General features: G+C 40.0%; 1 long non-coding RNA gene and 42 other non-coding genes across 43 annotated transcripts in view; all 43 read right to left on the bottom strand.

Annotated features, from left to right (window-relative positions):
- Positions 1 to 22,236, bottom strand: part of LOC138410829 (uncharacterized) — a 73,469-nt gene that overhangs the window by 23,253 nt on the left and 27,980 nt on the right. The window lies entirely within an intron of this gene.
- LOC138411046 (U4 spliceosomal RNA) lies at positions 115 to 254 on the bottom strand. Its single transcript, XR_011243690.1, has one exon. It is a non-coding gene; the product is annotated as a U4 spliceosomal RNA (small nuclear RNA).
- LOC138411045 (U4 spliceosomal RNA) lies at positions 647 to 786 on the bottom strand. The gene has a single exon (XR_011243689.1). It is a non-coding gene; the product is annotated as a U4 spliceosomal RNA (small nuclear RNA).
- On the bottom strand, positions 1,179 to 1,318 carry LOC138411044 (U4 spliceosomal RNA). Its single transcript, XR_011243688.1, has one exon. It is a non-coding gene; the product is annotated as a U4 spliceosomal RNA (small nuclear RNA).
- LOC138411043 (U4 spliceosomal RNA) lies at positions 1,711 to 1,850 on the bottom strand. Its single transcript, XR_011243687.1, has one exon. It is a non-coding gene; the product is annotated as a U4 spliceosomal RNA (small nuclear RNA).
- LOC138411042 (U4 spliceosomal RNA) lies at positions 2,243 to 2,382 on the bottom strand. Its single transcript, XR_011243686.1, has one exon. It is a non-coding gene; the product is annotated as a U4 spliceosomal RNA (small nuclear RNA).
- On the bottom strand, positions 2,775 to 2,914 carry LOC138411041 (U4 spliceosomal RNA). The gene has a single exon (XR_011243685.1). It is a non-coding gene; the product is annotated as a U4 spliceosomal RNA (small nuclear RNA).
- Positions 3,307 to 3,446, bottom strand: LOC138410943 (U4 spliceosomal RNA). The gene has a single exon (XR_011243586.1). It is a non-coding gene; the product is annotated as a U4 spliceosomal RNA (small nuclear RNA).
- On the bottom strand, positions 3,839 to 3,978 carry LOC138410986 (U4 spliceosomal RNA). The gene has a single exon (XR_011243629.1). It is a non-coding gene; the product is annotated as a U4 spliceosomal RNA (small nuclear RNA).
- LOC138411040 (U4 spliceosomal RNA) lies at positions 4,371 to 4,510 on the bottom strand. The gene has a single exon (XR_011243684.1). It is a non-coding gene; the product is annotated as a U4 spliceosomal RNA (small nuclear RNA).
- LOC138410970 (U4 spliceosomal RNA) lies at positions 4,903 to 5,042 on the bottom strand. The gene has a single exon (XR_011243613.1). It is a non-coding gene; the product is annotated as a U4 spliceosomal RNA (small nuclear RNA).
- On the bottom strand, positions 5,435 to 5,574 carry LOC138411038 (U4 spliceosomal RNA). The gene has a single exon (XR_011243682.1). It is a non-coding gene; the product is annotated as a U4 spliceosomal RNA (small nuclear RNA).
- On the bottom strand, positions 5,967 to 6,106 carry LOC138411037 (U4 spliceosomal RNA). The gene has a single exon (XR_011243681.1). It is a non-coding gene; the product is annotated as a U4 spliceosomal RNA (small nuclear RNA).
- Positions 6,499 to 6,638, bottom strand: LOC138410979 (U4 spliceosomal RNA). The gene has a single exon (XR_011243622.1). It is a non-coding gene; the product is annotated as a U4 spliceosomal RNA (small nuclear RNA).
- LOC138411036 (U4 spliceosomal RNA) lies at positions 7,031 to 7,170 on the bottom strand. Its single transcript, XR_011243680.1, has one exon. It is a non-coding gene; the product is annotated as a U4 spliceosomal RNA (small nuclear RNA).
- Positions 7,563 to 7,702, bottom strand: LOC138410974 (U4 spliceosomal RNA). Its single transcript, XR_011243617.1, has one exon. It is a non-coding gene; the product is annotated as a U4 spliceosomal RNA (small nuclear RNA).
- LOC138410967 (U4 spliceosomal RNA) lies at positions 8,095 to 8,234 on the bottom strand. Its single transcript, XR_011243610.1, has one exon. It is a non-coding gene; the product is annotated as a U4 spliceosomal RNA (small nuclear RNA).
- Positions 8,627 to 8,766, bottom strand: LOC138410969 (U4 spliceosomal RNA). The gene has a single exon (XR_011243612.1). It is a non-coding gene; the product is annotated as a U4 spliceosomal RNA (small nuclear RNA).
- Positions 9,159 to 9,298, bottom strand: LOC138411035 (U4 spliceosomal RNA). Its single transcript, XR_011243679.1, has one exon. It is a non-coding gene; the product is annotated as a U4 spliceosomal RNA (small nuclear RNA).
- LOC138411034 (U4 spliceosomal RNA) lies at positions 9,691 to 9,830 on the bottom strand. The gene has a single exon (XR_011243678.1). It is a non-coding gene; the product is annotated as a U4 spliceosomal RNA (small nuclear RNA).
- LOC138410982 (U4 spliceosomal RNA) lies at positions 10,223 to 10,362 on the bottom strand. Its single transcript, XR_011243625.1, has one exon. It is a non-coding gene; the product is annotated as a U4 spliceosomal RNA (small nuclear RNA).
- On the bottom strand, positions 10,755 to 10,894 carry LOC138410942 (U4 spliceosomal RNA). Its single transcript, XR_011243585.1, has one exon. It is a non-coding gene; the product is annotated as a U4 spliceosomal RNA (small nuclear RNA).
- On the bottom strand, positions 11,287 to 11,426 carry LOC138410973 (U4 spliceosomal RNA). The gene has a single exon (XR_011243616.1). It is a non-coding gene; the product is annotated as a U4 spliceosomal RNA (small nuclear RNA).
- LOC138410941 (U4 spliceosomal RNA) lies at positions 11,819 to 11,958 on the bottom strand. Its single transcript, XR_011243584.1, has one exon. It is a non-coding gene; the product is annotated as a U4 spliceosomal RNA (small nuclear RNA).
- LOC138411033 (U4 spliceosomal RNA) lies at positions 12,351 to 12,490 on the bottom strand. The gene has a single exon (XR_011243677.1). It is a non-coding gene; the product is annotated as a U4 spliceosomal RNA (small nuclear RNA).
- Positions 12,883 to 13,022, bottom strand: LOC138410996 (U4 spliceosomal RNA). The gene has a single exon (XR_011243639.1). It is a non-coding gene; the product is annotated as a U4 spliceosomal RNA (small nuclear RNA).
- Positions 13,418 to 13,557, bottom strand: LOC138411032 (U4 spliceosomal RNA). Its single transcript, XR_011243676.1, has one exon. It is a non-coding gene; the product is annotated as a U4 spliceosomal RNA (small nuclear RNA).
- LOC138411031 (U4 spliceosomal RNA) lies at positions 13,950 to 14,089 on the bottom strand. The gene has a single exon (XR_011243675.1). It is a non-coding gene; the product is annotated as a U4 spliceosomal RNA (small nuclear RNA).
- On the bottom strand, positions 14,484 to 14,623 carry LOC138410966 (U4 spliceosomal RNA). Its single transcript, XR_011243609.1, has one exon. It is a non-coding gene; the product is annotated as a U4 spliceosomal RNA (small nuclear RNA).
- On the bottom strand, positions 15,016 to 15,155 carry LOC138411030 (U4 spliceosomal RNA). The gene has a single exon (XR_011243674.1). It is a non-coding gene; the product is annotated as a U4 spliceosomal RNA (small nuclear RNA).
- LOC138410981 (U4 spliceosomal RNA) lies at positions 15,549 to 15,688 on the bottom strand. The gene has a single exon (XR_011243624.1). It is a non-coding gene; the product is annotated as a U4 spliceosomal RNA (small nuclear RNA).
- On the bottom strand, positions 16,081 to 16,220 carry LOC138411029 (U4 spliceosomal RNA). The gene has a single exon (XR_011243673.1). It is a non-coding gene; the product is annotated as a U4 spliceosomal RNA (small nuclear RNA).
- Positions 16,613 to 16,752, bottom strand: LOC138410980 (U4 spliceosomal RNA). The gene has a single exon (XR_011243623.1). It is a non-coding gene; the product is annotated as a U4 spliceosomal RNA (small nuclear RNA).
- Positions 17,145 to 17,284, bottom strand: LOC138410978 (U4 spliceosomal RNA). Its single transcript, XR_011243621.1, has one exon. It is a non-coding gene; the product is annotated as a U4 spliceosomal RNA (small nuclear RNA).
- On the bottom strand, positions 17,677 to 17,816 carry LOC138410971 (U4 spliceosomal RNA). Its single transcript, XR_011243614.1, has one exon. It is a non-coding gene; the product is annotated as a U4 spliceosomal RNA (small nuclear RNA).
- Positions 18,209 to 18,348, bottom strand: LOC138410940 (U4 spliceosomal RNA). Its single transcript, XR_011243583.1, has one exon. It is a non-coding gene; the product is annotated as a U4 spliceosomal RNA (small nuclear RNA).
- On the bottom strand, positions 18,741 to 18,880 carry LOC138411027 (U4 spliceosomal RNA). The gene has a single exon (XR_011243671.1). It is a non-coding gene; the product is annotated as a U4 spliceosomal RNA (small nuclear RNA).
- Positions 19,273 to 19,412, bottom strand: LOC138410947 (U4 spliceosomal RNA). The gene has a single exon (XR_011243590.1). It is a non-coding gene; the product is annotated as a U4 spliceosomal RNA (small nuclear RNA).
- On the bottom strand, positions 19,805 to 19,944 carry LOC138410993 (U4 spliceosomal RNA). Its single transcript, XR_011243636.1, has one exon. It is a non-coding gene; the product is annotated as a U4 spliceosomal RNA (small nuclear RNA).
- Positions 20,340 to 20,479, bottom strand: LOC138411026 (U4 spliceosomal RNA). Its single transcript, XR_011243669.1, has one exon. It is a non-coding gene; the product is annotated as a U4 spliceosomal RNA (small nuclear RNA).
- LOC138411025 (U4 spliceosomal RNA) lies at positions 20,872 to 21,011 on the bottom strand. Its single transcript, XR_011243668.1, has one exon. It is a non-coding gene; the product is annotated as a U4 spliceosomal RNA (small nuclear RNA).
- LOC138410965 (U4 spliceosomal RNA) lies at positions 21,406 to 21,545 on the bottom strand. Its single transcript, XR_011243608.1, has one exon. It is a non-coding gene; the product is annotated as a U4 spliceosomal RNA (small nuclear RNA).
- On the bottom strand, positions 21,938 to 22,077 carry LOC138411024 (U4 spliceosomal RNA). The gene has a single exon (XR_011243667.1). It is a non-coding gene; the product is annotated as a U4 spliceosomal RNA (small nuclear RNA).

The raw sequence follows: 22,236 nt of genomic DNA, 5'->3' as shown, positions 1-22,236 counted from the left end.
GAGAGTAACTTTACTCTTGTGCTGAAGTATTGTAGTAGTAGGAAATGCAAGGGTTTGAATACTGCTCAAACTAACAAGATGCATCGTCTGATTTAATATTCACAAAATTATCAGTCTCCTTAGAGACCATCAAAAATTGCCATTGCCGACTATATTTCAGGTCGTCAAGGCGGGAATTGGTTAAAGTTTTCAACTAGCAATAATCACGCCTCGGATTGACCTCATAGGCTACGATACTGCCACTGCGAAAGGATGATGAGACTGATTTACAGACGGAGGGTCTCGAACATCTGCACAACCCTATGCTAGGGTTTAACACTGCATAATGGGACCCAAAAGTAAATGAAACCAGCTATGTTGTGGTGGGGTTCTACTGTTAGTATTAAAAGTCAAGTACATTTAACTGAGATGGAGATAAATTGCTGTTTAAGCAGGATAAACTGATGTGGTTTATTAAGTGATTGTACTTAGTTTGGTAGGGGGGGCTACTCATTTAAATGTTGGCCCGGCAATTATGGTTTGAGTCAGACCTGAGAGTAACTTTACTCTTGTGCTTAAGTATTGTAGTAGTAGGAAATTCAATTGTTTGAATACTGCTCAGACTAACAAGATGATACCTCTGCTTTAATATTCACAAAATGATCAGTCTCCTTAGAGACCATCAAAAATTGCCATTGCCGACTATATTTCAGGTCGTCAAGGCGGGAATTGGTTAAAGTTTTCAACTAGCAATAATCACGCCTCGGATTGACCTCATAGGCTACGATACTGCCACTGCGAAAGGATGATGAGACTGATTTACAGACGGAGTGTCTCAAACATCTGCACAACCCTATGCTAGGGTTTAACACTGCATAATGGGACCCAAAAGTAAATGAAACCAGCCATGTTGTGGTGGGGTTCTACTGTTGGTATTAAAAGTCAGGTACATTTAACTGAGATGGAGATAAATTGCTGTTTAAGCAGGATAAACTGATATGGTTTATTAAGTGATTGTACTTAGTTTGGTAGGCGGGGCTACTCATTTAAATGTTGGCCCGGCAATTATGGTTTGAGTCAGACCTGAGAGTAACTTTACTCTTGTGCTGAAGTATTCTAGTAGTAGGAAATTCAAGTGTTTGAATACTGCTCAGACTAACAAGATGATACCTCTGCTTTAATATTCACAAAATGATCAGTCTCCTTAGAGACCATCAAAAATTGCCATTGCCGACTATATTTCAGGTCGTCAAGGCGGGAATTGGTTAAAGTTTTCAACTAGCAATAATCACGCCTCGGATTGACCTCATAGGCTACGATACTGCCACTGCGAAAGGATGATGAGACTGATTTACAGACGGAGTGTCTCAAACATCTGCACAACCCTATGCTAGGGTTTAACACTGCATAATGGGACCCAAAAGTAAATGAAACCAGCTATGTTGTGGTGGGGTTCTACTGTTAGTATTAAAAGTCAGGTACATTTAACTGAGATGGAGATAAATTGCTGTTTAAGCAGGATAAACTGATATGGTTTATTAAGTGATTGTACTTAGTTTGGTAGGCGGGGCTACTCATTTAAATGTTGGCCCAACAATTATGGTTTGAGTCAGACCTGAGAGTAACTTTACTCTTGTGCTGAAGTATTGTAGTAGTAGGAAATGCAAGGGTTTGAATACTGCTCAAACTAACAAGATGCATCATCTGATTTAATATTCACAAAATTATCAGTCTCCTTAGAGACCATCAAAAATTGCCATTGCCGACTATATTTCAGGTCGTCAAGGCGGGAATTGGTTAAAGTTTTCAACTAGCAATAATCACGCCTCGGATTGACCTCATAGGCTACGATACTGCCACTGCGAAAGGATGATGAGACTGATTTACAGACGGAGGGTCTCGAACATCTGCACAACCCTATGCTAGGGTTTAACACTGCATAATGGGACCCAAAAGTAAATGAAACCAGCTATGTTGTGGTGGGGTTCTACTGTTAGTATTAAAAGTCAAGTACATTTAACTGAGATGGAGATAAATTGCTGTTTAAGCAGGATAAACTGATATGGTTTATTAAGTGATTGTACTTAGTTTGGTAGGCGGGGCTACTCATTTAAATGTTGGCCCAACAATTATGGTTTGAGTCAGACCTGAGAGTAACTTTACTCTTGTGCTGAAGTATTGTAGTAGTAGGAAATGCAAGGGTTTGAATACTGCTCAAACTAACAAGATGCATCGTCTGATTTAATATTCACAAAATTATCAGTCTCCTTAGAGACCATCAAAAATTGCCATTGCCGACTATATTTCAGGTCGTCAAGGCGGGAATTGGTTAAAGTTTTCAACTAGCAATAATCACGCCTCGGATTGACCTCATAGGCTACGATACTGCCACTGCGAAAGGATGATGAGACTGATTTACAGACGGAGGGTCTCGAACATCTGCACAACCCTATGCTAGGGTTTAACACTGCATAATGGGACCCAAAAGTAAATGAAACCAGCTATGTTGTGGTGGGGTTCTAGTGTTAGTATTAAAAGTCAAGTACATTTAACTGAGATGGAGATAAATTGCTGTTTAAGCAGGATAAACTGATGTGGTTTATTAAGTGATTGTACTTAGTTTGGTAGGCGGGGCTACTCATTTAAATGTTGGCCCGGCAATTATGGTTTGAGTCAGACCTGAGAGTAACTTTACTCTTGTGCTTAAGTATTGTAGTAGTAGGAAATTCAAGTGTTTGAATACTGCTCAGACTAACAAGATGATACCTCTGCTTTAATATTCACAAAATGATCAGTCTCCTTAGAGACCATCAAAAATTGCCATTGCCGACTATATTTCAGGTCGTCAAGGCGGGAATTGGTTAAAGTTTTCAACTAGCAATAATCACGCCTCGGATTGACCTCATAGGCTACGATACTGCCACTGCGAAAGGATGATGAGACTGATTTACAGACGGAGTGTCTCAAACATCTGCACAACCCTATGCTAGGGTTTAACACTGCATAATGGGACCCAAAAGTAAATGAAACCAGCCATGTTGTGGTGGGGTTCTACTGTTGGTATTAAAAGTCAGGTACATTTAACTGAGATGGAGATAAATTGCTGTTTAAGCAGGATAAACTGATATGGTTTATTAAGTGATTGTACTTAGTTTGGTAGGCGGGGCTACTCATTTAAATGTTGGCCCAACAATTATGGTTTGAGTCAGACCTGAGAGTAACTTTACTCTTGTGCTGAAGTATTCTAGTAGTAGGAAATTCAAGGGTTTGAATACTGCTCAAACTAACAAGATGCATCGTCTGATTTAATATTCACAAAATGATCAGTCTCCTTAGAGACCATCAAAAATTGCCATTGCCGACTATATTTCAGGTCGTCAAGGCGGGAATTGGTTAAAGTTTTCAACTAGCAATAATCACGCCTCGGATTGACCTCATAGGCTACGATACTGCCACTGCGAAAGGATGATGAGACTGATTTACAGACGGAGGGTCTCGAACATCTGCACAACCCTATGCTAGGGTTTAACACTGCATAATGGGACCCAAAAGTAAATGAAACCAGCTATGTTGTGGTGGGGTTCTACTGTTAGTATTAAAAGTCAAGTACATTTAACTGAGATGGAGATAAATTGCTGTTTAAGCAGGATAAACTGATGTGGTTTATTAAGTGATTGTACTTAGTTTGGTAGGGGGGGCTACTCATTTAAATGTTGGCCCGGCAATTATGGTTTGAGTCAGACCTGAGAGTAACTTTACTCTTGTGCTTAAGTATTGTAGTAGTAGGAAATTCAATTGTTTGAATACTGCTCAGACTAACAAGATGATACCTCTGCTTTAATATTCACAAAATGATCAGTCTCCTTAGAGACCATCAAAAATTGCCATTGCCGACTATATTTCAGGTCGTCAAGGCGGGAATTGGTTAAAGTTTTCAACTAGCAATAATCACGCCTCGGATTGACCTCATAGGCTACGATACTGCTACTGCGAAAGGATGATGAGACTGATTTACAGACGGAGTGTCTCAAACATCTGCACAACCCTATGCTAGGGTTTAACACTGCATAATGGGACCCAAAAGTAAATGAAACCAGCCATGTTGTGGTGGGGTTCTACTGTTGGTATTAAAAGTCAGGTACATTTAACTGAGATGGAGATAAATTGCTGTTTAAGCAGGATAAACTGATATGGTTTATTAAGTGATTGTACTTAGTTTGGTAGGCGGGGCTACTCATTTAAATGTTGGCCCAACAATTATGGTTTGAGTCAGACCTGAGAGTAACTTTACTCTTGTGCTGAAGTATTGTAGTAGTAGGAAATGCAAGGGTTTGAATAATGCTCAAACTAACAAGATGCATCGTCTGATTTAATATTCACAAAATTATCAGTCTCCTTAGAGACCATCAAAAATTGCCATTGCCGACTATATTTCAGGTCGTCAAGGCGGGAATTGGTTAAAGTTTTCAACTAGCAATAATCACGCCTCGGATTGACCTCATAGGCTACGATACTGCCACTGCGAAAGGATGATGAGACTGATTTACAGACGGAGGGTCTCGAACATCTGCACAACCCTATGCTAGGGTTTAACACTGCATAATGGGACCCAAAAGTAAATGAAACCAGCTATGTTGTGGTGGGGTTCTACTGTTAGTATTAAAAGTCAAGTACATTTAACTGAGATGGAGATAAATTGCTGTTTAAGCAGGATAAACTGATGTGGTTTATTAAGTGATTGTACTTAGTTTGGTAGGCGGGGCTACTCATTTAAATGTTGGCCCGGCAATTATGGTTTGAGTCAGACCTGAGAGTAACTTTACTCTTGTGCTGAAGTATTCTAGTAGTAGGAAATTCAAGTGTTTGAATACTGCTCAGACTAACAAGATGATACCTCTGCTTTAATATTCACAAAATGATCAGTCTCCTTAGAGACCATCAAAAATTGCCATTGCCGACTATATTTCAGGTCGTCAAGGCGGGAATTGGTTAAAGTTTTCAACTAGCAATAATCACGCCTCGGACTGACCTCATAGGCTACGATACTGCCACTGCGAAAGGATGATGAGACTGATTTACAGACGGAGTGTCTCAAACATCTGCACAACCCTATGCTAGGGTTTAACACTGCATAATGGGACCCAAAAGTAAATGAAACCAGCCATGTTGTGGTGGGGTTCTACTGTTGGTATTAAAAGTCAGGTACATTTAACTGAGATGGAGATAAATTGCTGTTTAAGCAGGATAAACTGATATGGTTTATTAAGTGATTGTACTTAGTTTGGTAGGCGGGGCTACTCATTTAAATGTTGGCCCAACAATTATGGTTTGAGTCAGACCTGAGAGTAACTTTACTCTTGTGCTGAAGTATTGTAGTAGTAGGAAACCCAAGTGTTGGAATACTGCTCAAACTAACAAGATGCATCATCTGATTTAATATTCACAAAATTATCAGTCTCCTTAGAGACCATCAAAAATTGCCATTGCCGACTATATTTCAGGTCGTCAAGGCGGGAATTGGTTAAAGTTTTCAACTAGCAATAATCACGCCTCGGATTGACCTCATAGGCTACGATACTGCCACTGCGAAAGGATGATGAGACTGATTTACAGACGGAGGGTCTCGAACATCTGCACAACCCTATGCTAGGGTTTAACACTGCATAATGGGACCCAAAAGTAAATGAAACCAGCTATGTTGTGGTGGGGTTCTACTGTTAGTATTAAAAGTCAAGTACATTTAACTGAGATGGAGATAAATTGCTGTTTAAGCAGGATAAACTGATGTGGTTTATTAAGTGATTGTACTTAGTTTGGTAGGCGGGGCTACTCATTTAAATGTTGGCCCGGCAATTATGGTTTGAGTCAGACCTGAGAGTAACTTTACTCTTGTGCTGAAGTATTCTAGTAGTAGGAAATTCAAGTGTTTGAATACTGCTCAGACTAACAAGATGATACCTCTGCTTTAATATTCACAAAATGATCAGTCTCCTTAGAGACCATCAAAAATTGCCATTGCCGACTATATTTCAGGTCGTCAAGGCGGGAATTGGTTAAAGTTTTCAACTAGCAATAATCACGCCTCGGATTGACCTCATAGGCTACGATACTGCCACTGCGAAAGGATGATGAGACTGATTTACAGACGGACGGTCTCAAACATCTGCACAACCCTATGCTAGGGTTTAACACTGCATAATGGGACCCAAAAGTAAATGAAACCAGCTATGTTGTGGTGGGGTTCTACTGTTAGTATTAAAAGTCAGGTACATTTAACTGAGATGGAGATAAATTGCTGTTTAAGCAGGATAAACTGATATGGTTTATTAAGTGATTGTACTTAGTTTGGTAGGCGGGGCTACTCATTTAAATGTTGGCCCAACAATTATGGTTTGAGTCAGACCTGAGAGTAACCTTACTCTTGTGCTGAAGTATTGTAGTAGTAGGAAATGCAAGGGTTTGAATACTGCTCAATCTAACAAGATGATACCTCTGCTTTAATATTCACAAAATGATCAGTCTCCTTAGAGACCATCAAAAATTGCCATTGCCGACTATATTTCAGGTCGTCAAGGCGGGAATTGGTTAAAGTTTTCAACTAGCAATAATCACGCCTCAGATTGACCTCATAGGCTACGATACTGCCACTGCGAAAGGATGATGAGACTGATTTACAGACGGAGTGTCTCAAACATCTGCACAACCCTATGCTAGGGTTTAACACTGCATAATGGGACCCAAAAGTAAATGAAACCAGCCATGTTGTGGTGGGGTTCTACTGTTGGTATTAAAAGTCAGGTACATTTAACTGAGATGGAGATAAATTGCTGTTTAAGCAGGATAAACTGATATGGTTTATTAAGTGATTGTACTTAGTTTGGTAGGCGGGGCTACTCATTTAAATGTTGGCCCAACAATTATGGTTTGAGTCAGACCTGAGAGTAACTTTACTCTTGTGCTGAAGTATTGTAGTAGTAGGAAATGCAAGGGTTTGAATACTGCTCAAACTAACAAGATGCATCGTCTGATTTAATATTCACAAAATTATCAGTCTCCTTAGAGACCATCAAAAATTGCCATTGCCGACTATATTTCAGGTCGTCAAGGCGGGAATTGGTTAAAGTTTTCAACTAGCAATAATCACGCCTCGGATTGACCTCATAGGCTACGATACTGCCACTGCGAAAGGATGATGAGACTGATTTACAGACGGAAGGTCTCAAACATCTGCACAACCCTATGCTAGGGTTTAACACTGCATAATGGGACCCAAAAGTAAATGAAACCAGCCATGTTGTGGTGGGGTTCTACTGTTGGTATTAAAAGTCAGGTACATTTAACTGAGATGGAGATAAATTGCTGTTTAAGCAGGATAAACTGATATGGTTTATTAAGTGATTGTACTTAGTTTGGTAGGCGGGGCTACTCATTTAAATGTTGGCCCAACAATTATGGTTTGAGTCAGACCTGAGAGTAACTTTACTCTTGTGCTGAAGTATTGTAGTAGTAGGAAACGCAAGGGTTTGAATACTGCTCAAACTAACAAGATGCATCGTCTGATTTAATATTCACAAAATTATCAGTCTCCTTAGAGACCATCAAAAATTGCCATTGCCGACTATATTTCAGGTCATCAAGGCGGGAATTGGTTAAAGTTTTCAACTAGCAATAATCACGCCTCGGATTGACCTCATAGGCTACGATACTGCCACTGCGAAAGGATGATGAGACTGATTTACAGACGGAGGGTCTCGAACATCTGCACAACCCTATGCTAGGGTTTAACACTGCATAATGGGACCCAAAAGTAAATGAAACCAGCCATGTTGTGGTGGGGTTCTACTGTTAGTATTAAAAGTCAAGTACATTTAACTGAGATGGAGATAAATTGCTGTTTAAGCAGGATAAACTGATGTGGTTTATTAAGTGATTGTACTTAGTTTGGTAGGCGGGGCTACTCATTTAAATGTTGGCCCAACAATTATGGTTTGAGTCAGACCTGAGAGTAACTTTACTCTTGTGCTGAAGTATTGTAGTAGTAGGAAATGCAAGGGTTTGTATACTGCTCAAACTAACAAGATGCATCGTCTGATTTAATATTCACAAAATGATCAGTCTCCTTAGAGACCATCAAAAATTGCCATTGCCGACTATATTTCAGGTCGTCAAGGCGGGAATTGGTTAAAGTTTTCAACTAGCAATAATCACGCCTCGGATTGACCTCATAGGCTACGATACTACCACTGCGAAAGGATGATGAGACTGATTTACAGACGGAGGGTCTCAAACATCTGCACAACCCTATGCTAGGGTTTAACACTGCATAATGGGACCCAAAAGTAAATGAAACCAGCCATGTTGTGGTGGGGTTCTACTGTTAGTATTAAAAGTCAGGTACATTTAACTGAGATGGAGATAAATTGCTGTTTAAGCAGGATAAACTGATGTGGTTTATTAAGTGATTGTACTTAGTTTGGTAGGGGGGGCTACTCGTTTAAATGTTGGCCCGGCAATTATGGTTTGAGTCAGACCTGAGAGTAACTTTACTCTTGTGCTTAAGTATTGTAGTAGTAGGAAATTCAATTGTTTGAATACTGCTCAGACTAACAAGATGATACCTCTGCTTTAATATTCACAAAATGATCAGTCTCCTTAGAGACCATCAAAAATTGCCATTGCCGACTATATTTCAGGTCGTCAAGGCGGGAATTGGTTAAAGTTTTCAACTAGCAATAATCACGCCTCGGACTGACCTCATAGGCTACGATACTGCCACTGCGAAAGGATGATGAGACTGATTTACAGACGGAGTGTCTCAAACATCTGCACAACCCTATGCTAGGGTTTAACACTGCATAATGGGACCCAAAAGTAAATGAAACCAGCCATGTTGTGGTGGGGTTCTACTGTTGGTATTAAAAGTCAGGTACATTTAACTGAGATGGAGATAAATTGCTGTTTAAGCAGGATAAACTGATATGGTTTATTAAGTGATTGTACTTAGTTTGGTAGGCGGGGCTACTCATTTAAATGTTGGCCCAACAATTATGGTTTGAGTCAGACCTGAGAGTAACTTTACTCTTGTGCTGAAGTATTGTAGTAGTAGGAAACCCAAGTGTTGGAATACTGCTCAAACTAACAAGATGCATCATCTGATTTAATATTCACAAAATTATCAGTCTCCTTAGAGACCATCAAAAATTGCCATTGCCGACTATATTTCAGGTCGTCAAGGCGGGAATTGGTTAAAGTTTTCAACTAGCAATAATCACGCCTCGGATTGACCTCATAGGCTACGATACTGCCACTGCGAAAGGATGATGAGACTGATTTACAGACGGAGTGTCTCAAACATCTGCACAACCCTATGCTAGGGTTTAACACTGCATAATGGGACCCAAAAGTAAATGAAACCAGCCATGTTGTGGTGGGGTTCTACTGTTGGTATTAAAAGTCAGGTACATTTAACTGAGATGGAGATAAATTGCTGTTTAAGCAGGATAAACTGATATGGTTTATTAAGTGATTGTACTTAGTTTGGTAGGCGGGGCTACTCATTTAAATGTTGGCCCAACAATTATGGTTTGAGTCAGACCTGAGAGTAACTTTACTCTTGTGCTGAAGTATTGTAGTAGTAGGAAATGCAAGGGTTTGAATACTGCTCAAACTAACAAGATGCATCGTCTGATTTAATATTCACAAAATTATCAGTCTCCTTAGAGACCATCAAAAATTGCCATTGCCGACTATATTTCAGGTCGTCAAGGCGGGAATTGGTTAAAGTTTTCAACTAGCAATAATCACGCCTCGGATTGACCTCATAGGCTACGATACTGCCACTGCGAAAGGATGATGAGACTGATTTACAGACGGAGGGTCTCGAACATCTGCACAACCCTATGCTAGGGTTTAACACTGCATAATGGGACCCAAAAGTAAATGAAACCAGCTATGTTGTGGTGGGGTTCTACTGTTAGTATTAAAAGTCAAGTACATTTAACTGAGATGGAGATAAATTGCTGTTTAAGCAGGATAAACTGATGTGGTTTATTAAGTGATTGTACTTAGTTTGGTAGGGGGGGCTACTCATTTAAATGTTGGCCCGGCAATTATGGTTTGAGTCAGACCTGAGAGTAACTTTACTCTTGTGCTTAAGTATTGTAGTAGTAGGAAATTCAATTGTTTGAATACTGCTCAGACTAACAAGATGGCTCGTCTGATTTAATATTCACAAAATGATCAGTCTCCTTAGAGACCATCAAAAATTGCCATTGCCGACTATATTTCAGGTCGTCAAGGCGGGAATTGGTTAAAGTTTTCAACTAGCAATAATCACGCCTCAGATTGACCTCATAGGCTACGATACTGCCACTGCGAAAGGATGATGAGACTGATTTACAGACGGAGTGTCTCAAACATCTGCACAACCCTATGCTAGGGTTTAACACTGCATAATGGGACCCAAAAGTAAATGAAACCAGCCATGTTGTGGTGGGGTTCTACTGTTGGTATTAAAAGTCAGGTACATTTAACTGAGATGGAGATAAATTGCTGTTTAAGCAGGATAAACTGATATGGTTTATTAAGTGATTGTACTTAGTTTGGTAGGCGGGGCTACTCATTTAAATGTTGGCCCAACAATTATGGTTTGAGTCAGACCTGAGAGTAACTTTACTCTTGTGCTGAAGTATTGTAGTAGTAGGAAATGCAAGGGTTTGAATACTGCTCAAACTAACAAGATGCATCGTCTGATTTAATATTCACAAAATGATCAGTCTCCTTAGAGACCATCAAAAATTGCCATTGCCGACTATATTTCAGGTCGTCAAGGCGGGAATTGGTTAAAGTTTTCAACTAGCAATAATCACGCCTCGGATTGACCTCATAGGCTACGATACTGCCACTGCGAAAGGATGATGAGACTGATTTACAGACGGAAGGTCTCAAACATCTGCACAACCCTATGCTAGGGTTTAACACTGCATAATGGGACCCAAAAGTAAATGAAACCAGCCATGTTGTGGTGGGGTTCTACTGTTGGTATTAAAAGTCAGGTACATTTAACTGAGATGGAGATAAATTGCTGTTTAAGCAGGATAAACTGATATGGTTTATTAAGTGATTGTACTTAGTTTGGTAGGCGGGGCTACTCATTTAAATGTTGGCCCAACAATTATGGTTTGAGTCAGACCTGAGAGTAACTTTACTCTTGTGCTGAAGTATTGTAGTAGTAGGAAATGCAAGGGTTTGAATACTGCTCAAACTAACAAGATGCATCGTCTGATTTAATATTCACAAAATTATCAGTCTCCTTAGAGACCATCAAAAATTGCCATTGCCGACTATATTTCAGGTCATCAAGGCGGGAATTGGTTAAAGTTTTCAACTAGCAATAATCACGCCTCGGATTGACCTCATAGGCTACGATACTGCCACTGCGAAAGGATGATGAGACTGATTTACAGACGGAGGGTCTCGAACATCTGCACAACCCTATGCTAGGGTTTAACACTGCATAATGGGACCCAAAAGTAAATGAAACCAGCCATGTTGTGGTGGGGTTCTACTGTTAGTATTAAAAGTCAAGTACATTTAACTGAGATGGAGATAAATTGCTGTTTAAGCAGGATAAACTGATGTGGTTTATTAAGTGATTGTACTTAGTTTGGTAGGCGGGGCTACTCATTTAAATGTTGGCCCAACAATTATGGTTTGAGTCAGACCTGAGAGTAACTTTACTCTTGTGCTGAAGTATTGTAGTAGTAGGAAATGCAAGGGTTTGTATACTGCTCAAACTAACAAGATGCATCGTCTGATTTAATATTCACAAAATGATCAGTCTCCTTAGAGACCATCAAAAATTGCCATTGCCGACTATATTTCAGGTCGTCAAGGCGGGAATTGGTTAAAGTTTTCAACTAGCAATAATCACGCCTCGGATTGACCTCATAGGCTACGATACTGCCACTGCGAAAGGATGATGAGACTGATTTACAGACGGAGGGTCTCAAACATCTGCACAACCCTATGCTAGGGTTTAACACTGCATAATGGGACCCAAAAGTAAATGAAACCAGCCATGTTGTGGTGGGGTTCTACTGTTAGTATTAAAAGTCAGGTACATTTAACTGAGATGGAGATAAATTGCTGTTTAAGCAGGATAAACTGATGTGGTTTATTAAGTGATTGTACTTAGTTTGGTAGGCGGGGCTACTCATTTAAATGTTGGCCCAACAATTATGGTTTGAGTCAGACCTGAGAGTAACTTTACTCTTGTGCTGAAGTATTGTAGTAGTAGGAAATGCAAGGGTTTGTATACTGCTCAAACTAACAAGATGCGTCGTCTGATTTAATATTCACAAAATTATCAGTCTCCTTAGAGACCATCAAAAATTGCCATTGCCGACTATATTTCAGGTCGTCAAGGCGGGAATTGGTTAAAGTTTTCAACTAGCAATAATCACGCCTCGGATTGACCTCATAGGCTACGATACTGCCACTGCGAAAGGATGATGAGACTGATTTACAGACGGATGGTCTCAAACATCTGCACAACCCTATGCTAGGGTTTAACACTGCATAATGGGACCCCAAAGTAAATGAAACCAGCCATGTTGTGGTGGGGTTCTACTGTTAGTATTAAAAGTCAGGTACATTTAACTGAGATGGAGATAAATTGCTGTTTAAGCAGGATAAACTGATGTGGTTTATTAAGTGATTGTACTTAGTTTGGTAGGGGGGGCTACTCGTTTAAATGTTGGCCCGGCAATTATGGTTTGAGTCAGACCTGAGAGTAACTTTACTCTTGTGCTTAAGTATTGTAGTAGTAGGAAATTCAATTGTTTGAATACTGCTCAAACTAACAAGATGATACCTCTGCTTTAATATTCACAAAATGATCAGTCTCCTTAGAGACCATCAAAAATTGCCATTGCCGACTATATTTCCGGTCGTCAAGGCGGGAATTGGTTAAAGTTTTCAACTAGCAATAATCACTCCTCGGATTGACCTCATAGGCTACGATACTGCCACTGCGAAAGGATGATGAGACTGATTTACAGAAGGAGGGTCTCAAACATCTGCACAACCCTATGCTAGGGTTTAACACTGCATAATGGGACCCCAAAGTAAATGAAACCAGCTATGTTGTGGTGGGGTTCTACTGTTAGTATTAAAAGTCAGGTACATTTAACTGAGATGGAGATAAATTGCTGTTTAAGCAGGATAAACTGATGTGGTTTATTAAGTGATTGTACTTAGTTTGGTAGGGGGGGGGGCTACTTATTTCAATGTTGGCCCAGCAATTATGGTTTGAGTCAGACCTGAGAGTAACTTTACTCATGTGCTAAAGTATTGTAGTAGTAGGAAATTCAAGTGTTTAAATACTGCTCAGACTAACAAGATGATACCTCTGCTTTAATATTCACAAAATGATCAGTCTCCTTAGAGACCATCAAAAATTGCCATTGCCGACTATATTTCAGGTCGTCAAGGCGGGAATTGGTTAAAGTTTTCAACTAGCAATAATCACGCCTCGGATTGACCTCATAGGCTACGATACTGCCACTGCGAAAGGATGATGAGACTGATTTACAGACGGAGGGTCTCAAACATCTGCACAACCCTATGCTAGGGTTTAACACTGCATAATGGGACCCAAAAGTAAATGAAACCAGCCATGTTGTGGTGGAGTTCTACTGTTAGTATTAAAAGTCAGGTACATTTAACTGAGATGGAGATAAATTGCTGTTTAAGCAGGACAAACTGATATGGTTTATTAAGTGATTGTACTTAGTTTGGTAGGCGGGGCTACTCATTTAAATGTTGGCCCAACAATTATGGTTTGAGTCAGACCTGAAAGTAACTTTACTCTTTTGCTGAAGTATTGTAGTAGTAGGAAACCCAAGTGTTGGAATACTGCTCAGACTAACAAGATGGCTCGTCTGATTTAATATTCACAAAATTATCAGTCTCCTTAGAGACCATCAAAAATTGCCATTGCCGACTATATTTCAGGTCGTCAAGGCGGGAATTGGTTAAAGTTTTCAACTAGCAATAATCACGCCTCGGATTGACCTCATAGGCTACGATACTGCCACTGCGAAAGGATGATGAGACTGATTTACAGACGGAGTGTCTCAAACATCTGCACAACCCTATGCTAGGGTTTAACACTGCATAATGGGACCCCAAAGTAAATGAAACCAGCCATGTTGTGGTGGGGTTCTACTGTTAGTATTAAAAGTCAGGTACATTTAACTGAGATGGAGATAAATTGCTGTTTAAGCAGGATAAACTGATGTGGTTTATTAAGTGATTGTACTTAGTTTGGTAGGGGGGGGGCTACTTATTTCAATGTTGGCCCAGCAATTATGGTTTGAGTCAGACCTGAGAGTAACTTTACTCATGTGCTGAAGTATTGTAGTAGTAGGAAATTCAAGTGTTTAAATACAATTCAGACTAACAAGATGATACCTCTGCTTTAATATTCACAAAATGATCAGTCTCCTTAGAGACCATCAAAAATTGCCATTGCCGACTGTATTTCAGGTCGTCAAGGCGGGAATTGGTTAAAGTTTTCAACTAGCAATAATCACGCCTCGGATTGACCTCATAGGCTACGATACTGCCACTGCGAAAGGATGATGAGACTGATTTACAGACGGAGGGTCTCAAACATCTGCACAACCCTATGCTAGGGTTTAACACTGCATAATGGGACCCAAAAGTAAATGAAACCAGCCATGTTGTGGTGGGGTTCTACTGTTAGTATTAAAAGTCAGGTACATTTAACTGAGATGGAGATAAATTGCTGTTTAAGCAGGACAAACTGATATGGTTTATTAAGTGATTGTACTTAGTTTGGTAGGCGGGGCTACTCATTTAAATGTTGGCCCAACAATTATGGTTTGAGTCAGACCTGAAAGTAACTTTACTCTTTTGCTGAAGTATTGTAGTAGTAGGAAACCGAAGTGTTGGAATACTGCTCAAACTAACAAGATGGCTCGTCTGATTTAATATTCACAAAATTATCAGTCTCCTTAGAGACCATCAAAAATTGCCATTGCCGACTATATTTCAGGTCGTCAAGGCGGGAATTGGTTAAAGTTTTCAACTAGCAATAATCACGCCTCGGATTGACCTCATAGGCTACGATACTGCCACTGCGAAAGGATGATGAGACTGATTTACAGAAGGAGGGTCTCAAACATCTGCACAACCCTATGCTAGGGTTTAACACTGCATAATGGGACCCCAAAGTAAATGAAACCAGCTATGTTGTGGTGGGGTTCTACTGTTAGTATTAAAAGTCAGGTACATTTAACTGAGATGGAGATAAATTGCTGTTTAAGCAGGATAAACTGATGTGGTTTATTAAGTGATTGTACTTAGTTTGGTAGGGGGGGGCTACTTATTTCAATGTTGACCCAGCAATTATGGTTTGAGTCAGACCTGAGAGTAACTTTACTCATGTGCTGAAGTATTGTAGTAGTAGGAAATTCAAGTGTTTAAATACTGCTCAAACTAACAAGATGCATCGTCTGATTTAATATTCACAAAATGATCAGTCTCCTTAGAGACCATCAAAAATTGCCATTGCCGACTATATTTCAGGTCGTCAAGGCGGGAATTGGTTAAAGTTTTCAACTAGCAATAATCACGCCTCAGATTGACCTCATAGGCTACGATACTGCCACTGCGAAAGGATGATGAGACTGATTTACAGACGGAGTGTCTCAAACATCTGCACAACCCTATGCTAGGGTTTAACACTGCATAATGGGACCCAAAAGTAAATGAAACCAGCCATGTTGTGGTGGGGTTCTACTGTTGGTATTAAAAGTCAGGTACATTTAACTGAGATGGAGATAAATTGCTGTTTAAGCAGGATAAACTGATATGGTTTATTAAGTGATTGTACTTAGTTTGGTAGGCGGGGCTACTCATTTAAATGTTGGCCCAACAATTATGGTTTGAGTCAGACCTGAGAGTAACTTTACTCTTGTGCTGAAGTATTGTAGTAGTAGGAAATGCAAGGGTTTGAATACTGCTCAAACTAACAAGATGCATCGTCTGATTTAATATTCACAAAATTATCAGTCTCCTTAGAGACCATCAAAAATTGCCATTGCCGACTATATTTCAGGTCGTCAAGGCGGGAATTGGTTAAAGTTTTCAACTAGCAATAATCACGCCTCGGATTGACCTCATAGGCTACGATACTGCCACTGCGAAAGGATGATGAGACTGATTTACAGACGGAGGGTCTCGAACATCTGCACAACCCTATGCTAGGGTTTAACACTGCATAATGGGACCCAAAAGTAAATGAAACCAGCTATGTTGTGGTGGGGTTCTACTGTTAGTATTAAAAGTCAAGTACATTTAACTGAGATGGAGATAAATTGCTGTTTAAGCAGGATAAACTGATGTGGTTTATTAAGTGATTGTACTTAGTTTGGTAGGGGGGGCTACTCATTTAAATGTTGGCCCGGCAATTATGGTTTGAGTCAGACCTGAGAGTAACTTTACTCTTGTGCTTAAGTATTGTAGTAGTAGGAAATTCAATTGTTTGAATACTGCTCAGACTAACAAGATGGCTCGTCTGATTTAATATTCACAAAATGATCAGTCTCCTTAGAGACCATCAAAAATTGCCATTGCCGACTATATTTCAGGTCGTCAAGGCGGGAATTGGTTAAAGTTTTCAACTAGCAATAATCACGCCTCAGATTGACCTCATAGGCTACGATACTGCCACTGCGAAAGGATGATGAGACTGATTTACAGACGGAGTGTCTCAAACATCTGCACAACCCTATGCTAGGGTTTAACACTGCATAATGGGACCCAAAAGTAAATGAAACCAGCCATGTTGTGGTGGGGTTCTACTGTTGGTATTAAAAGTCAGGTACATTTAACTGAGATGGAGATAAATTGCTGTTTAAGCAGGATAAACTGATATGGTTTATTAAGTGATTGTACTTAGTTTGGTAGGCGGGGCTACTCATTTAAATGTTGGCCCAACAATTATGGTTTGAGTCAGACCTGAGAGTAACTTTACTCTTGTGCTGAAGTATTGTAGTAGTAGGAAATGCAAGGGTTTGAATACTGCTCAAACTAACAAGATGCATCGTCTGATTTAATATTCACAAAATGATCAGTCTCCTTAGAGACCATCAAAAATTGCCATTGCCGACTATATTTCAGGTCGTCAAGGCGGGAATTGGTTAAAGTTTTCAACTAGCAATAATCACGCCTCGGATTGACCTCATAGGCTACGATACTGCCACTGCGAAAGAATGATGAGACTGATTTACAGACGGAAGGTCTCAAACATCTGCACAACCCTATGCTAGGGTTTAACACTGCATAATGGGACCCAAAAGTAAATGAAACCAGCCATGTTGTGGTGGGGTTCTACTGTTGGTATTAAAAGTCAGGTACATTTAACTGAGATGGAGATAAATTGCTGTTTAAGCAGGATAAACTGATATGGTTTATTAAGTGATTGTACTTAGTTTGGTAGGCGGGGCTACTCATTTAAATGTTGGCCCAACAATTATGGTTTGAGTCAGACCTGAGAGTAACTTTACTCTTGTGCTGAAGTATTGTAGTAGTAGGAAATGCAAGGGTTTGAATACTGCTCAAACTAACAAGATGCATCGTCTGATTTAATATTCACAAAATTATCAGTCTCCTTAGAGACCATCAAAAATTGCCATTGCCGACTATATTTCAGGTCATCAAGGCGGGAATTGGTTAAAGTTTTCAACTAGCAATAATCACGCCTCGGATTGACCTCATAGGCTACGATACTGCCACTGCGAAAGGATGATGAGACTGATTTACAGACGGAGGGTCTCGAACATCTGCACAACCCTATGCTAGGGTTTAACACTGCATAATGGGACCCAAAAGTAAATGAAACCAGCCATGTTGTGGTGGGGTTCTACTGTTAGTATTAAAAGTCAAGTACATTTAACTGAGATGGAGATAAATTGCTGTTTAAGCAGGATAAACTGATGTGGTTTATTAAGTGATTGTACTTAGTTTGGTAGGCGGGGCTACTCATTTAAATGTTGGCCCAACAATTATGGTTTGAGTCAGACCTGAGAGTAACTTTACTCTTGTGCTGAAGTATTGTAGTAGTAGGAAATGCAAGGGTTTGTATACTGCTCAAACTAACAAGATGCATCGTCTGATTTAATATTCACAAAATGATCAGTCTCCTTAGAGACCATCAAAAATTGCCATTGCCGACTATATTTCAGGTCGTCAAGGCGGGAATTGGTTAAAGTTTTCAACTAGCAATAATCACGCCTCGGATTGACCTCATAGGCTACGATACTGCCACTGCGAAAGGATGATGAGACTGATTTACAGACGGAGGGTCTCAAACATCTGCACAACCCTATGCTAGGGTTTAACACTGCATAATGGGACCCAAAAGTAAATGAAACCAGCCATGTTGTGGTGGGGTTCTACTGTTAGTATTAAAAGTCAGGTACATTTAACTGAGATGGAGATAAATTGCTGTTTAAGCAGGATAAACTGATGTGGTTTATTAAGTGATTGTACTTAGTTTGGTAGGCGGGGCTACTCATTTAAATGTTGGCCCAACAATTATGGTTTGAGTCAGACCTGAGAGTAACTTTACTCTTGTGCTGAAGTATTGTAGTAGTAGGAAATGCAAGGGTTTGTATACTGCTCAAACTAACAAGATGCGTCGTCTGATTTAATATTCACAAAATTATCAGTCTCCTTAGAGACCATCAAAAATTGCCATTGCCGACTATATTTCAGGTCGTCAAGGCGGGAATTGGTTAAAGTTTTCAACTAGCAATAATCACGCCTCGGATTGACCTCATAGGCTACGATACTGCCACTGCGAAAGGATGATGAGACTGATTTACAGACGGATGGTCTCAAACATCTGCACAACCCTATGCTAGGGTTTAACACTGCATAATGGGACCCCAAAGTAAATGAAACCAGCCATGTTGTGGTGGGGTTCTACTGTTGGTATTAAAAGTCAGGTACATTTAACTGAGATGGAGATAAATTGCTGTTTAAGCAGGATAAACTGATGTGGTTTATTAAGTGATTGTACTTAGTTTGGTAGGGGGGGCTACTCGTTTAAATGTTGGCCCGGCAATTATGGTTTGAGTCAGACCTGAGAGTAACTTTACTCTTGTGCTTAAGTATTGTAGTAGTAGGAAATTCAATTGTTTGAATACTGCTCAGACTAACAAGATGATACCTCTGCTTTAATATTCACAAAATGATCAGTCTCCTTAGAGACCATCAAAAATTGCCATTGCCGACTATATTTCCGGTCGTCAAGGCGGGAATTGGTTAAAGTTTTCAACTAGCAATAATCACGCCTCGGATTGACCTCATAGGCTACGATACTGCCACTGCGAAAGGATGATGAGACTGATTTACAGACGGAGCGTCTCGAACATCTGCACAACCCTATGCTAGGGTTTAACACTGCATAATGGGACCCAAAAGTAAATGAAACCAGCTATGTTGTGGTGGGCTTCTACTGTCAGTATTAAAAGTCAGGTACATTTAACTGAGATGGAGATAAATTGCTGTTTAAGCAGGATAAACTGATATGGTTTATTAAGTGATTGTACTTAGTTTGGTAGGCGGGGCTACTCATTTAAATGTTGGCCCAACAATTATGGTTTGAGTCAGACCTGAGAGTAACTTTACTCTTGTGCTGAAGTATTGTAGTAGTAGGAAATGCAAGGGTTTGAATACTGCTCAAACTAACAAGATGCATCGTCTGATTTAATATTCACAAAATTATCAGTCTCCTTAGAGACCATCAAAAATTGCCATTGCCGACTACATTTCAGGTCGTCAAGGCGGGAATTGGTTAAAGTTTTCAACTAGCAATAATCACTCCTCGGATTGACCTCATAGGCTACGATACTGCCACTGCGAAAGGATGATGAGACTGATTTACAGAAGGAGGGTCTCAAACATCTGCACAACCCTATGCTAGGGTTTAACACTGCATAATGGGACCCCAAAGTAAATGAAACCAGCTATGTTGTGGTGGGGTTCTACTGTTAGTATTAAAAGTCAGGTACATTTAACTGAGATGGAGATAAATTGCTGTTTAAGCAGGATAAACTGATGTGGTTTATTAAGTGATTGTACTTAGTTTGGTAGGGGGGGGGGCTACTTATTTCAATGTTGGCCCAGCAATTATGGTTTGAGTCAGACCTGAGAGTAACTTTACTCATGTGCTAAAGTATTGTAGTAGTAGGAAATTCAAGTGTTTAAATACTGCTCAGACTAACAAGATGATACCTCTGCTTTAATATTCACAAAATGATCAGTCTCCTTAGAGACCATCAAAAATTGCCATTGCCGACTATATTTCAGGTCGTCAAGGCGGGAATTGGTTAAAGTTTTCAACTAGCAATAATCACGCCTCGGATTGACCTCATAGGCTACGATACTGCCACTGCGAAAGGATGATGAGACTGATTTACAGACGGAGGGTCTCAAACATCTGCACAACCCTATGCTAGGGTTTAACACTGCATAATGGGACCCAAAAGTAAATGAAACCAGCCATGTTGTGGTGGAGTTCTACTGTTAGTATTAAAAGTCAGGTACATTTAACTGAGATGGAGATAAATTGCTGTTTAAGCAGGACAAACTGATATGGTTTATTAAGTGATTGTACTTAGTTTGGTAGGCGGGGCTACTCATTTAAATGTTGGCCCAACAATTATGGTTTGAGTCAGACCTGAAAGTAACTTTACTCTTTTGCTGAAGTATTGTAGTAGTAGGAAACCCAAGTGTTGGAATACTGCTCAGACTAACAAGATGGCTCGTCTGATTTAATATTCACAAAATTATCAGTCTCCTTAGAGACCATCAAAAATTGCCATTGCCGACTATATTTCAGGTCGTCAAGGCGGGAATTGGTTAAAGTTTTCAACTAGCAATAATCACGCCTCGGATTGACCTCATAGGCTACGATACTGCCACTGCGAAAGGATGATGAGACTGATTTACAGACGGAGTGTCTCAAACATCTGCACAACCCTATGCTAGGGTTTAACACTGCATAATGGGACCCCAAAGTAAATGAAACCAGCCATGTTGTGGTGGGGTTCTACTGTTAGTATTAAAAGTCAGGTACATTTAACTGAGATGGAGATAAATTGCTGTTTAAGCAGGATAAACTGATGTGGTTTATTAAGTGATTGTACTTAGTTTGGTAGGGGGGGGGCTACTTATTTCAATGTTGGCCCAGCAATTATGGTTTGAGTCAGACCTGAGAGTAACTTTACTCATGTGCTGAACTATTGTAGTAGTAGGAAATTCAAGTGTTTAAATACAATTCAGACTAACAAGATGATACCTCTGCTTTAATATTCACAAAATGATCAGTCTCCTTAGAGACCATCAAAAATTGCCATTGCCGACTGTATTTCAGGTCGTCAAGGCGGGAATTGGTTAAAGTTTTCAACTAGCAATAATCACGCCTCGGATTGACCTCATAGGCTACGATACTGCCACTGCGAAAGGATGATGAGACTGATTTACAGACGGAGGGTCTCAAACATCTGCACAACCCTATGCTAGGGTTTAACACTGCATAATGGGACCCAAAAGTAAATGAAACCAGCCATGTTGTGGTGGGGTTCTACTGTTAGTATTAAAAGTCAGGTACATTTAACTGAGATGGAGATAAATTGCTGTTTAAGCAGGACAAACTGATATGGTTTATTAAGTGATTGTACTTAGTTTGGTAGGCGGGGCTACTCATTTAAATGTTGGCCCAACAATTATGGTTTGAGTCAGACCTGAAAGTAACTTTACTCTTTTGCTGAAGTATTGTAGTAGTAGGAAACCGAAGTGTTGGAATACTGCTCAAACTAACAAGATGGCTCGTCTGATTTAATATTCACAAAATTATCAGTCTCCTTAGAGACCATCAAAAATTGCCATTGCCGACTATATTTCAGGTCGTCAAGGCGGGAATTGGTTAAAGTTTTCAACTAGCAATAATCACGCCTCGGATTGACCTCATAGGCTACGATACTGCCACTGCGAAAGGATGATGAGACTGATTTACAGAAGGAGGGTCTCAAACATCTGCACAACCCTATGCTAGGGTTTAACACTGCATAATGGGACCCCAAAGTAAATGAAACCAGCTATGTTGTGGTGGGGTTCTACTGTTAGTATTAAAAGTCAGGTACATTTAACTGAGATGGA

Source organism: Paralichthys olivaceus, chromosome 7 (assembly GCF_024713975.1).
Source record: "Paralichthys olivaceus isolate ysfri-2021 chromosome 7, ASM2471397v2, whole genome shotgun sequence".
In the NCBI taxonomy this organism is placed as follows: Eukaryota; Metazoa; Chordata; class Actinopteri; order Pleuronectiformes; family Paralichthyidae; genus Paralichthys; species Paralichthys olivaceus.
Note: the sequence above shows the minus strand (reverse complement) of the source record. Positions and strands in the feature narration are given on the sequence as shown.